Source organism: Protopterus annectens, chromosome 8.part0 (genome assembly GCF_019279795.1).
Source record: "Protopterus annectens isolate FY-2018-M chromosome 8.part0, PAN1.0, whole genome shotgun sequence".
NCBI classification, from domain to species: domain Eukaryota; kingdom Metazoa; phylum Chordata; order Ceratodontiformes; family Protopteridae; genus Protopterus; species Protopterus annectens.
In genome coordinates this window covers 1,808,035,235-1,808,049,292 of record NC_056741.1, presented here as the reverse complement: position 1 = coordinate 1,808,049,292, position 14,058 = coordinate 1,808,035,235, and the positions used below count along the sequence as shown (strand labels likewise).

Here is a 14,058-nt window from a genome sequence, read left to right as displayed (position 1 = left end):
CCTAGAAGAATCACAGCTGCCATGGTGCCCAGAACTTGTAATACATACCTGGCCTAGACCTTTGTTTTTGACATCAATATCTTGATCTGGTGATGAAGGGACTGTATCCAGTCTGGGGTAAGTTTTGCCACAATCTTTTTTTAATCCAATTCTGCGCCTAGGAATGTAATATGCTGAGAAGGCGACAAGGCAGATTTTTTTCAGTTTACTGTGATGCCTAGTCTGGTGCAAGGTAACATTGTTTCGTCCCTCGCACATAGCAATAGATGCTTGGTGGTGGCGATGATTAGCCAGTCATCTAGGTATGGAAAAACATGGAATCCCTGGCATCTCAAGTGAGCCATAACCACTGCCATGCATTTGGTGAACACTCTGGGGGCTGTAGTAAGACCAAAGGGCAGGGCTTGGAATTGGTAATGACTGGCTCCTAGCCGAAAGTGTAAATGTCTTCTGGACCGCCTGTCCAATTTTATGTGGTAGTATGCATCCTGGAGATCTATCAAGCACATCCAATCATCTTTCCCAAGAAAAGGGAATATTGACTGCAGTGTCACCATCCAGAACTTTGATTTGTTTTACAGATTTGTTTAGTTTGCTGAGATCTAGAATGGATCTCCAGTACCCTGTCTTCTTTGGAACTAAAAAGAACCTTGAGTAAGTTTTGGATCCAATTTGGTCTGTGGAGACATGTTGGATGCCTCTTTTTTCTAGCAACATGAGTATCTCTTATGCTGCATAGTCCCATTGACCAGGTGGAATGTCTGGCATGGACTTTTTTACTGGAGGGGGAGTGGAAAAAGGTATGTAATGGCCTCTGGATATGATTGTCTGTACCCATTTGTCTTGGGAGATTTCTTGCCAGGCATTTGGGTATGACGACAATCGTTCCCCGACTGCCTCCAGAGAAGAGCAGGTGGGCCTCCTTTCAGGAGCACTGGAGGGACCTCCCAGAGAAGTACCTCTGTTGCCCTGATTCTGCGGTCTCCCACTGCCATTAGGTCAGCGTCTTCCATTAGCATTTCCCCCTCTGCCCCTGGGGGAAGTGTCACCATGTGCATCAAAGAGACCTTTTTGGGACTTATGCAACCACATCTTCCCATCTTTCTGACCCTTAGGATAAGGTCCAGATGGAACAGAAAAATGGACTCCAATGGCAGACAAGGTTTTCCCTTCCTGTTCACACCTGGTCAAAGTATCTTTCACATTTGGTCCAAAAAGGGCTGAACCATTGAAGGGGGTGTTGGTGAAGGAAGACTTGAAGGGTTCAGCAAAGTTGCAAAGATGCATCCAAGAGCGTCTCCTAAGGGAAATTCCTGCAGCTGCTGCTCTACTCGCTCCATCGGCTAGGTAAGAAATTAGTCTCATGGAGAAGTTCACAATGGAGTTGAGGGTGGAGTGCTGTGAGGAAACTTTGTCTGCAGTCCCCGAAGCTACAGAACCCTGAGGGGTACCTCCTAGCTCCTTTAGGAGATCCCCTTGAAGCCTCATAAAATGGGTGAGATAGTTCAGTGACTGTAAGGTAAAGGCCACTGAAGAAAAGGCATGCTTTCCATATCTGTCTATAGTCCTTGACTCTTTGTTAGGAGGATGAACAGATGAGGAGGTCCCTGATAGCTCCTATTTGGTGGCCGTTGCCACCACCACCACCATCGCATCTACAGGGACACCCTTTGTCAGGAACTCCTTCTCTGTAGAGGCAGTAATACATTTATTCGACCTCTGTAAAACAGACTCCGCTGTATCAAGCGATGTCCAGACCTTGTGGGATATGACACTTAAAAGCTGGCCATACAGGGGAGTCACCCATGAGGTGGAAGGGTGAGACCCAAAAGTCTCCAGGTATACCAATTCATCCTCTGAAGGGCTGATGATCTTCCAGCCACCCCTCTGTTTTGGGATCTCAAGAATGTCAGTGAAAGAGACATCCTCAGAGGGGGACCCTTCTGACTCATCCAAATCAGTATCTGAAATGACAGACTCAGGGGAGTCTATGTGCTTCCTCTTACACAGTCTCTTCTGAGGGACTTTCTCAGAGGGACACTCTGGGGAAGTTTCGGAGGAGACGATGCCACCCGCAGCGGCTTCCTGAGGCTCTGGATCTCTACGCTTAGGGGGTGGAGGTGATGATGAGACCAACACAGGAGCATGGGAGGGAAGAGGAACTGGGCCCAAGAGCAAAACTGTCTGGGTTGACAGCACTCTCTCCATTAGTTCAAAATTCCTCCCGCTCCACTCCAAAGAGGTCTTCCCCTTTGGAGAGGCAGATGACCGGCTCCAACGCAAAGCGGGTGGCTCCAGAACTGATGTAGGGGCTGAGCTCAACCTTGCTAAGGCACCAAGAAGTAAAGTCAGATCAGACAACTGTCTGAGCCCGCTACCCTCCCCGGCCCTGACTAGAGAGAGTTGGCTGCTAGACTCCTCAACGTCAGAAGGAAGCAGGGAAGTCGGAGCAGAAGTCAGAACTGATGAGTCCAAAGGGGGTCTCAGCACCAACTCCTCCACTACTATCAGACCCACACTCTCTGGCTCCAAAGACTACAGGGTAATCGGAGGAGGAATCAAGGTCGATGGAGTTATTCTGGATGGCTCGGATTCCTTTGGGTCCAGAGCCATAAGAATTTTCACCAGCACCAGTGTTCGGAGCAGCCTCTTCACCACCCACTCCACTTCTTCATCCAATAGACTCCTGGAGGAACAAGAGGAAACTGAAGGAGATCTCAGCCTTTCCAATATGGGAGATCTCAACATCGGAGTGATAGGCTGCAAGACTGGAGACCATATCTTAAACATCGACTCAACTGGCTCCATGGACACCATTGAAACTGAAAAGACAAGTTTTGACTTTTTGAAGCCAAGGACCGTTGGTTCCGAAACAACTTTTTTGGTTGGTTCTGATGCTGGAACCGAATCAGCATGCCACTTATGACTTTTGCCAGATTTGGAAGAAGCTGAGGGAGATTTGGATCTCTGAGAACCCTCAAGAGCCTCTGAAAAAGGAACCTTAAGCAAGCCTCAGACAATGAACTTATTCCTGCGCTCAGACAAGACTCTGGCACTAAACCCATGGCATACTGTACAGGGATCCTGCAGGTGCAGAGCACCAAGACAATAAACGCAGCTAGTGTGACCATCTGTAATCGACATTTTTTGACTACAGCAGTCACACTTTTTAAATCCTGACTGTTTAGGTTCTTTTTCTTTTGGATCCTTCCACATCCTAAATAACAAAGTTAGTCAGAAAAGGACAAATACCACACTAAACTTGTCTACAGCAGAAAGAACTATAACAGAATACTTACAGAAGAAAAAAATATAGCACACTACTGACGAAAAACTTTTTTTTTTTTTTTTTTTGTAAGGGGAAGAGAGAGACAAATTCCTCTAACTTAAATGGAATTCCTCTATAGAGGGAAACGCACACACACAGAGGAAGGGAAGCAACCCTCTAGATTAAATGGGCTGCAGAAAGCCCTCTAACTTAAACGAGTCTCTCTGGGCAAGCAGGAACAACACAGCTACACTAATGGGATGGGGTAGACCGGAAACACTAGTCGCACACACACAAACCAAAACTAGGAGGAAAAAAAACTACTTGGAAAGTTGTATAAGAAAAAATATTCTACTTAGCCAATGAGCCAGCAGAAAGTCCTCTTGATCTCTTGAGCAGCAAATGAGATCTGGGTATCTTACCTGGTGCATCATGGGATAGGGGTTAGCCTTGAGCCAGTGGAAGCTCTCGAGCTTTTGTATTATGCTGATGCTTGGTTCCGAATCCAACCAGCAAGAATTACGGTGAGATAGGACAACATAACATTAAGAATTTAGCCAACATACAAAAGCCTGGGGGGGGGGCAATTTGCAGGCCATTCCTGGCAAAGCAGCCAGGACCGTCTACCATCTCCTCCCAGACTGACAGATGTTTTACTCTTTGTGAATGACACCAGAAGCAAGCCAATTGTTGAAGTCAATTATCGTTTGTTCATCTTGTGGCATCATTCTTGGTGATGGTAGAATGCTGCTCAAACCTGGGCTCATACTAGCCTCAGATAAATTCTCAGAGCTCTATCATGTCTGTTTTCGTATTGTCCAGAGAGACATGATTCAGTCATTTACACCCAAATGTACTGTGACTATGTCATATGTGCAATTGTGGTGCAAGGACTTGAGTGCTTGCACAATGTAGTGAATCCTGACACCTGACTAGGAAATGACCATGTTCCTCTTCTTGAACAGCCTGGTGAGTGGTACACTGGTGTGCTTCACTATGTAGTCATCTACAAGTAAGCTACTGGATTGTGTGGAAGTTTGCCTAATGGCTTTTTGAACTGAGTCAGTGTGACTCTTAGATCCATGTTTCATGGTTGGTGCTGCCTGTGTTGTGTGTTTGGTCTGAGCAATATGTGCTTTGTTTAGAGCGGTGTTGTCTGGTACTGGCAATCTGCTGATTTGTCACTGCTTCCTGTGACAGCTTTGTCTCCAATGAAAGTGCATAACTACCTCACTCTCACACACACTGTATCAGCTAGTTTAAGTAGTAGATGGTTTTCAGTAAACATGAGACAAATACTATAGTATCTCAGGATGCCCATTTCAGTCAGGCTGATGAAAGAAACAGCTGGAAAGTGCAAAACCCTGGTTCCAGGTGCTTACTAATATGGGCTGTAGTGGAGGAGTTGCAGCTATGAAGTTTAAAGTTGATTTACAGGAGGTGTGATCCATTGAAAACAAACTAAGTCTACACAAGAAGAGTATTGTGTGACCTAGTAAAAATGAGAGCCTCTTTCTGCAACTAAAACTAAAGTCCAGTAGGAATTGAAGGAGTATGTGGTACAGACAGTTAAGGCTCCAAATGACTGTGATTTTACAGTGTAGTGTGCTATAATGGGCAGCATCATGCTAAATCACATGATTTAGAACAGGGGTGTCCAACCCGCGGGCCGCATGTGGCCCTGGATGGCTAGTAATGTGGCTCCCAAGCCCCCGAATCACATAACAATGTTAATTACAGTTTGCAATCATTGCAAACTGTACTTAACATTGTAATGTGATTTGACCTGACCGCAGCAATTCAGAGTACAGTAGTACTTATCTGGAATGGGGGAATGGGCGTAGAATGTGGCAGGACTAAGACCCAGGAATGTGAAGTCAGCAGCCTTTCACATATGTGACGTGTCTGCTGATTAGTCCTCTTACTGTCCCATTCTCTTCCCATCCTCTAGTTTTGAGGAAGAGACCATGACCGAGATAATGGAAAAACAGCAATCAGGTTAGTCATGTCTCACATTTCACATGCATCCTCGTCTGTAACATTTCTTTCATCCCTATCTAGCGATCCAACTGTTGTAAGATTTTGGTTTTTGGTGATCAGTATTTCTTTTAATTCATTAGCCGCTAAAGATTAGCTATTGCATTTTAAATCTTTGCCTTATTTTTGCTTGTGAAACGCAAAGTTGTGTTAAGGATGACCAGACAAAATGGTGGCCATGGCTGAGTAGGACATCATCTCGACCCAGAATTTATTTATTGTTATTAATGTCAGGTGGTTTATTTTCATTCATATGTTAAATGTAAGGGAAAATGTCCAGCCACAAGGTCAGAGGTTTTTTATGTCTACAAAGTCCATGCTTAAAAGAATCTTATCAGTCAGAGTACATATTGCATTCAAAGTACTTTGGCCTATCTATCCAAAAGCCATGTTTTTTTGTGAGAGTAGCTTGTATTGCTGGATGTAATTGGCTACTTGGGGGAAGGTTTCATTTTGATGTCATTTCAATGCTTGTGCATACATGGGCAATGTACTGGAGGGATCGTTTGAGCTAATGTTTCATTTTGACATCATGTAACTGCTTGTGCATACAAGGGAAAACTACTGGAGTGGCTGTTTGGGGTAATGTTTCATTTTGGTGTAATTTCAGTGCTTGTGAAGGCACATGGGTGCAGTGGTAGCATTGTTGCCTCACGGAAATATGTTCTCCGGTTCGATTCTCGGCTGGAGTGCCTTCTGTGTGGAATCCGCTTGTCCTCCCTGCATTCATGTGGGTTTTCTCCGGGTATTAGTTTCCTCCCACATTACAAAGACATGTGTCTGGAGCGTTTCTCCCCGGGCTTCCACTGAAGATTGGCTTAGTTCCAAATTGGACTTTCCCGGTAAACAAATGTTAAATAAATAAATAAACTGTGCATGCATGGGCAAAGTACTGCTGGGGTAGTTGGGGAAATGTTTTATTTTGATGTAATTTATGTGCTTGTGCATGTATGGGCAAACTACTGGAGGGGTCATTTGAGCTAATGTTTCATTTTGATGTCATGTAACTGCTTGTGCATACAAGGGAAAAATACTGGAGTGGTTGTTTGGGCTAATGTTTCATTCTGGTATGAATTCAGCACTTGTGCATGCTTAGTCACACTGCTAGAGGGATCCTGTGGGAAAGCTTTCATTTTGATATCAAAGTGGTTGCACATACGAGGGAAATCTACTGGAGGGGCCTTTGGGGGAAATGTTTAATTTTGGTGTCAGAAATGCATGTGCATACATGGCTAGACTACCAGACGGGTCATTTATTTAAGGGTTTCTGCATACATGGGGGAAACTGCTGGAGGGCTCATTTGGGCTAATGTTTCATTTGATGACATTTAAGTGCTTGTGCATACATAGTCAAACCACTGGACACAACGTTTGGGCTAATTTACTTCATTTTGGTGTCATTTAAGTACTCTTGCATATATAGGCAAACTACTGATGGGGTCATTGAGAGAAATGTTTCATTTTGGTATCTTTTTAATTACTTCTGCATACATTGGAAAACTACTGATGTGAGGGTAAAGATTATTAACCATACCTCCTTGTATTCCTTTAGATATGACCAGTATTGTCAATGAGCTCCTTGGCTGCTAGTGGCCAATTTTTGATTCCCCAGTAGTTGTTTTGTGTATGTATGAATGAATGACAGGACAGAGAAGTATGTGTAACACATTTTACTTAACTGTTAACATTTTAATGATTTAGGACGTGATCATACAGAGATAAGCTCCATCACATCTTCATACTGTAGGGTAAGAACAAAAAACACAAATGTGCAGTTAATGTCTTTTTAGTTTTTCTTCTTCATTGCTTGTTATATGATACTCTCTATGGTTGATACGCGCTTGCACTTTTTGTTGTTATTTAATATTTTATTATTTATTTATTTATTTAACATTTGTTTTCCAGGAAAGTCCTTTTCAGCAGAGGCCCGGGGAGAAAAACTCCATGAGTAACAGTAAATGTTCATGCACACATCAATAAAGTATAAAGTAAACAAAATGTAGTATACATAAGAACATACAAATTTGTTACATCTTGATAAATAGTTATGAAACCATGCTGTGGCAGATGGTGAGAAGGATAGTGCAGCTAGTACATCTATTAGTTTGGAATGGGAGACATAATTTTGATAGGTCTAGAAAGATGGCAGATACAAAGTTGTTATTCCTGTGATGGTTTACAGTATTAGTGAAGGATAAGAGAGCTGTAGTGGTACTATGTGATGGGTGAAACCCGTGCTTAGTGTTTGCTAGAAGGTTATTTGTTAGTAAGTATTTCATGACCTGGAGATGAATACACCTTTTGAGTAGCTTAGAAAGAGGTGAAAGAATAGCAATTGGCCGATAGTTTGTCAGTTCTGTGGAAGGTCCCCCTTTATGAAGTGGGATTACATGAGAAATTTTCCACAGTTGAGGGACCTTGTTTTCGAGAGTGGATCTATTTATAAGGCTTGATACTGGGAAGGCTATAGATTCAGCTGCAATTTTGAGGTATTCACTGGGTAAGTTATCTATGGCAAGTGTAGTAGATTTTAGTTTCTGTAGTAGTTTTTTTATAGTGGCTGTAGGAACTGGGGAGAAAGAGAATGAGGCATTGCTAATTGTAGACTTGGCTGGTTTGGTATAAGGAGTAGGAGTTTGCTGTTTGGAAAGGGCAATTATAGAGTCAGTAAAATGTTTGTTAAAAATGACAGCTATGCTAACGGAATTGTTGTGGATCTTTGGCGTTGGTGTAGTAGATTTTCCTGGGTGAAGGACTGAGTTTATAGCTGGCCAGAATTTTTGAGGGTTTTTTAAGCTGTTGCTGGTTTTTGGTGGTGCAACTGTATGTGTGAGTTAATAATATCTGTTTATGTTCATTCATGCATGTCTGTGGGTATTTTTCTGTCTGCTGAGTTCTGCACTGTCTCCTTACTTATTAATTCTTTTTTTCTTGCTTCTTTTAATTTCAGTCTGTGTCTAGGACTAGGTTATGGCTGAAAAGGATACAGAGGAACAGTCCACTTAGTTTTTTACTTTTAAGACAGAGAGTTTGTTGCTAAGAGTTTTTTTGCCTTTTTCCTTTTGATACTAGTAGACACATGAAGACATTGAAGATCCAATGGGTTGCATAGAAATTACTGTAAAGTGCTAAATTGTTGGCTGCTGTGGAACAGAATAATAATCCCTTTGGGTTTCCCTGGGCCGCATTGAGTGTCTGCGTCTTGGGGCTGCATACTTAACTGTTTCGTTGCCAGGGGTGACCAAAGTTGACCTTCTGGCGCCACTGTAGGTGCATTCAAACAAGGAAATTAACACAGCTGTACAGAACTGTTGCTGGATTTTAGTGGTGCAACTGTATGTGTGAGTTGAAATGCATTTATCTTTCCAAATGCTTGTGTAAAATGGTTGCTAATTTATTAATTTTTTTTTTATTCAGTATGTATTAATCACTGTTTCAAAAGAAAATACAGCTTAAAAAAAGAAAAAAAAAACTATGGATGAAGGAAGAGTGTTCAATAGAAAATGGACAGATGAGTACTGTTTTGTCAAGATGCATAATAAGGCACTATGCTTAATATGTAGGGAAATCATGTCAGTTTTGAAAGATTACAATTTGAAAAGACTATGTGCAAAAACATGCTGCCACATCCGATGCACTTTCAAGGAATGTTTCGTAAAGAACAAATAGACTTGTATCTCAACAAAATCTTTTTAAAAAAAGTTACAACTCAAACCGAATCAATTATAAAAGCTAGTTATGTGATAGCAAATCTGATTGCAAAAAATCAAAACCATTTACCGATGGTGAGTTTATTAAGCAATGTATGGAAAATGTGGCAGATGTAATTTGTCCTGATTAAAAAAAAAACGGATTTTTCTTACAGCATTTTATCTCACCAGACTATAACCAGGTGAACCAAAGAAATAAGAAAATCTGCGGAAAGAGACTTGGGGAGTACAGCTGCTAGTTTCAAAGTTTATGCTCTGGCGACAGGTGAAAGTACCGATGCTACAGATACGGGTCAACTCACCATTTTTATTAGAGGTATTAGTAACAAATATAATGTCACAGAAGAAATGCCTTCTTTGGTGCCATTAAAAGACACAGTTAAATCTCTTGATTTATTTGAAGCAGTAAAAATTATGTTACAGAGATTTTCTTTAACCTTTGGCAACATATAAGGTATAGTATCTGATGGTGCACTGGCATTTGCTGGTAAAAAGGGGGGACTTATAAAATTAATAACAGATGAAGCAGCTGCTGCCAGAAATTCATCTTTGATGAAATATCACTGCATCATACATCAAGAAAATTTATGTGCAAAAACTTTAAAAATGGATAATGTCTTGCAAACCATCATCAAAACTGTGAATTTCATAAGATCCAAGGGATTGAATCATTGCCGATTGCAGGAGTTCCTTAAAAGTATGGACGTTTATTTTGGGGATACATTTATTTTTCTGAGGTAAAATGGTTAAGTAGGGGTAACATGCTGAAAAGATTTTATAATTTGTGAAACAAAATCAAGTTATTTATGGAATCAAAAGGAAACTCTGTGCCGGAACTTGATGAAAAATGGCTCACTAATTTAGCATTTTTGGTGGATTTGACCACTCATTTGAATGACTTAAGCATGAATCTTCAAGGTAAAAATCAATTTATCTGTGCTATATTTTAAACCATAACAGTATTCAAAATGAAGCTTAAATTATGACAAGCTCAAGTTATGGCAAATAATTTTATGTATTTTAATATGCTGGCTAAACATAGTCCTGTAAACAGCAAAAAATATGCAGCCTTGCTTTCCATTTTAATACAGGAATTTCAGAGTAAGTTTCAAGATTTCTGAGAAAATCACCAATTTTTTGGTATATTGTAACTCCATTTTCAGTTGACATACATATATTACCTGCAGATTTTCAAATGGAATGTACAGAACTGCAATCAAACATTCAACTCAAAGAAAATTTTGATCTGGTCTCTTTACTTGATTTTTTATAAGACCAATCTTCCCTGAGAAATATATCCCTCACTTTACAATCACACCTTACTCATGTCATCACTATTTGGCAGTACATAGATCTGTGAACAACTATTTTCAAGGATGAAGTACCTGAAGAGCAAAATTAGATCAAAATTTTCTGATGAGCACCTTGAGAACTCACTATGAACTGCAACCACTTCTATTGTACCAGACACTGATGCATTTTTTGTTGTGTCTTTCGGCTTTTCCCCGGTTAGGGGTTGCCACAGCAGAACTCCGGTCCGCTAATGATTGGCAGTAGATTTTTACGTGCTGAGTTGCCGGCCCTGACGCACAACCTTCAACGAAGGTACGCCCATTCACGCATGTCTCCACACAGAAGACGTTTTAGCTGAGAATCGAACAGGACAACGTTTTATTGTGAGGCGACAACGCTACCGCAGCACCACCAGACAGTGATGCATTACTTTCACAAAAACAAGGTCAAACATCTACTAGTGATGACACACCTACTGCAATGGAACTGTAAACAGAAGACTAGACGAGCACCTTGAGAACTCAGTAAGAATTGCAACCACTTCTATCGAGCCAGACATTGATGCATTACTTTTACAGAAACAAGGTCAAATATCCCATTAAAGGCCAAATATCCCACTAGTGATAACACATCTACTGCAATGGAAATGTAAACAGAAGAATAACTATCAATGAAAGCAAAATAAATAAAACACTGCCGATTGCCAATGATTAAAGTGATAATTATAGTCTCCTATGGGTTTGCTTATTACTGGCTGAACAGAAATCACAATTAAAAAATGTGGCTGCTTGGGCATGCATTCTGGACAGATATATGGACATTAAGGACATGACAGAAGGTATGGATATCTTTAAGAAATCAGCAAAATCAAGAGGTATGATCTCTTAAAAATGGAAGGGTTCCATATCTGTTTATCTGGAAAAAAATATTAACTATGATTTTAAAGTTAACTGTTACAGAGAATTAGAATTTTAAGGCAACTATTAGGCATTCATTACACTGTGTGAATGTACCTACAGTAGAGACAGGAGGTCAACTTTGGTCGCCCATGGCAGCAAAACTGTTAACTATATGATATATTTTTATATGCAGCCCCAAGACACTTCCTCTTCACTCAATGTGGTCCCGGCAAGCCAAAACGTTGGATACCCCTGATTTAGAACATAGAACACAAGCAACAAATACTCAAAAGAGCACAACCACCAGCACAGCAAGACACTTTAATTTAGCCCCAGTAGCAAAATAATACCCACAGCGAATCTAGAAGTGTTCTATTGCTATCAGAAGGAACCATTAAACTTATTTCAAAAGGAAGCAGTAAACTAATTTCAACAAAAACTCACTAATTTAGTGAAGTAAAACTGTAGAAGGTTTAGACATAATCCCAGAGACTCTCTAGGTCAGCTAAGTATGATAAACAGTGATGATTTACCTCTTGGCTACTACCTGGCTTCTACTAGTGATGTTCTCACCTCAGCTACACTCAGTATCTAATCAATGTCCCTTTGCTTCTTCTGCTGTTAGAAGCAAAATAGTGTCATTAATCTCAAATTGGTTCTTAAGAAGGAGCTGACATGCTCTTTGATGACCAGCAATCTCTTCCCAAATGCTCTATGGGTCTTGTAGGCTTGTTGCATCTTTCTTCCTGATAAACGCCCTGGATAGCGCATACAGCAGCTAAGTACAAGACAGTTAAACTGCAAAATGGTCCAAAACCAGACCAGTCAGAGAAGTCCCATACACACTGCTCAATCAGAGAAAATCAGCCATCACCATCAACATGCTCCTTTCCTTCTCTCTCTCCAGGAGAAAAACAGAAGTACTAATCTCAAACTGATTCCTGAGTTGTGATTTTTAGGCTACCAGTGACTGGTAATCTTGCACAGTTGTTTATTTCAAAAGTAAGATGAAAAATTTCAATGTTCATAAACAGTCAGAAGATATGAAAGAGAGAGAGTAACTAAAGTTTTAACAAAGTAAGGGGAGGGCCAACTTAGTTTTACAGACAAGATAATACTGAGGATCTTTCAAAGACCAATATACAAAAGGTTTGGGCTAATCAAGGACCTCCAAGTTTAATAGCACAATTGAGAATGGGTGGGAAACAGTCTTACAAAAGCAGCAGGTCAGAAGAAGCTATAAAAGATGGAAACCTTTTCATCTTGTGCTAACCTTAAATAATAAATGCTACTTCTCAGCTCTTCATACACAGACCATCTAGCCTTAATTTCCTTGCAGTTAGAGCAGATAACAGAAAATGAATATTTCATAACTTGTCCTAAATGCTTACTTTTAAACTACAAGATAAAACAAATTCAAAATATGACAAATGTAAAGCAAAACAAAGTTAAGCTAAAACAAATCATAAAAAAATGAGTAAATGGATAAAAACATTGGAAAGTTGCAAACCTTGAATGTAGAATTCCAAAGTAGTTTGACAACAGTAGTAGGTCAGTGGCAATTCTAAAACTATTTAGGTTTACACTAGTTAAGAGAATGGCAAAGATGCTGCAAAAATTTGATAGATATGGATTAATGTGTCTTTGTGGAGGGGAGGCAAACATTTGACAACATTATCAGTACAATGACAATCAAGAGGGAAGCACAATATAATAAAACACTGAAACTGATAACAGGTCTTGATGCACTGAAGGCATTCAATACAGTGAGATGTCATTTTATAAATAGGACAATGGTAGCATTTGTGTTCCCTGAATGACTATGATTAATTAGGAGTATATATGAAGATTCAGAAACAAGAATTAAAGCAGCAGGATTCTTCTCCAGCACGCTGTGTTTGAAAAAGTACAGTTTTGTACCTACCATAAATGTAGATGTTCGAAGATCCACATTGCTGCAGTCCTTACATATGGGGTAGTCCGCTGTCCTCGGTCGGCCCGAATACCAAAGTATTAGGCTGACGTCGGTCAAGGCGCTTAAAACTGACATCAGGACGTCAGGGTACAAAAGTGCATGACCGACATCATTTCCTCAGTCTTTTCTTGCCTCAGATGTCAGAAGGCCCTAACAAGACAGGCCAAAGCCAAAAACCAGCAAAACCCAACCAACCACCCGTGCACTAACCATATTTACAATATGTACAACACAAACCACACCACCACCTTCAACAACAGAGGGGAAGGAGGGAGGGTAAATTGGACTGCAGCAATGTGGATCTTCGAACATCTACATTTATGGTAGGTACAAAACTGTACAATGTTCTTCATCTCACATTGCTGCAGTCCTTACATATGGGTAGAATCCCAAAGCAGAGGTAAGGGAGGATGGCAAAACTATAAAGCATTAGGAGCTGCCAACATGCCTTGTAAAATTGCAGTTGCAAATCCAGCCCTAGATTTAGAGTAAAATGGAAGGTGGTAATGCTTAGAGAAAGTATGCACTGAACTCCAAGTAGCTGCTTCCAAAATATCTTTAGTAGCCACCCCTTAAAAGCTGTAGAAGTGGCAGTAGCCCTAGTGGAATGAGGCCTAATCCCAGCTGGAATCTCCTTACCATGATGGGAATAACAGAAAGCAATACAAAAAACAATCCACTTAGAAATAGTTTGTTTTGAAACAGGTTTGCCCTGAGAACCCAAAGCAAAAGAAACAAACAACTGCTGAGACTGCCTGAACCCTTTAGTTCTGCTCAAATAATATCGCAACTGTCTGTGAATATCCAAAGTGTGCAAAATCTTTTCCCCTTTATTTTGGGGGTTTGCATAAAAAGTAGGCAAATGAATAGTTTGGT

At 40.6% G+C, this 14,058-nt stretch overlaps 1 protein-coding gene across 1 annotated transcript in view; it reads right to left on the bottom strand.

Annotated features, from left to right (window-relative positions):
- HYDIN (HYDIN axonemal central pair apparatus protein) overlaps positions 1–14,058 on the bottom strand; it is a 6,673,197-nt gene that overhangs the window by 2,544,794 nt on the left and 4,114,345 nt on the right. The gene's annotated exons all lie outside the window — the stretch shown is intronic.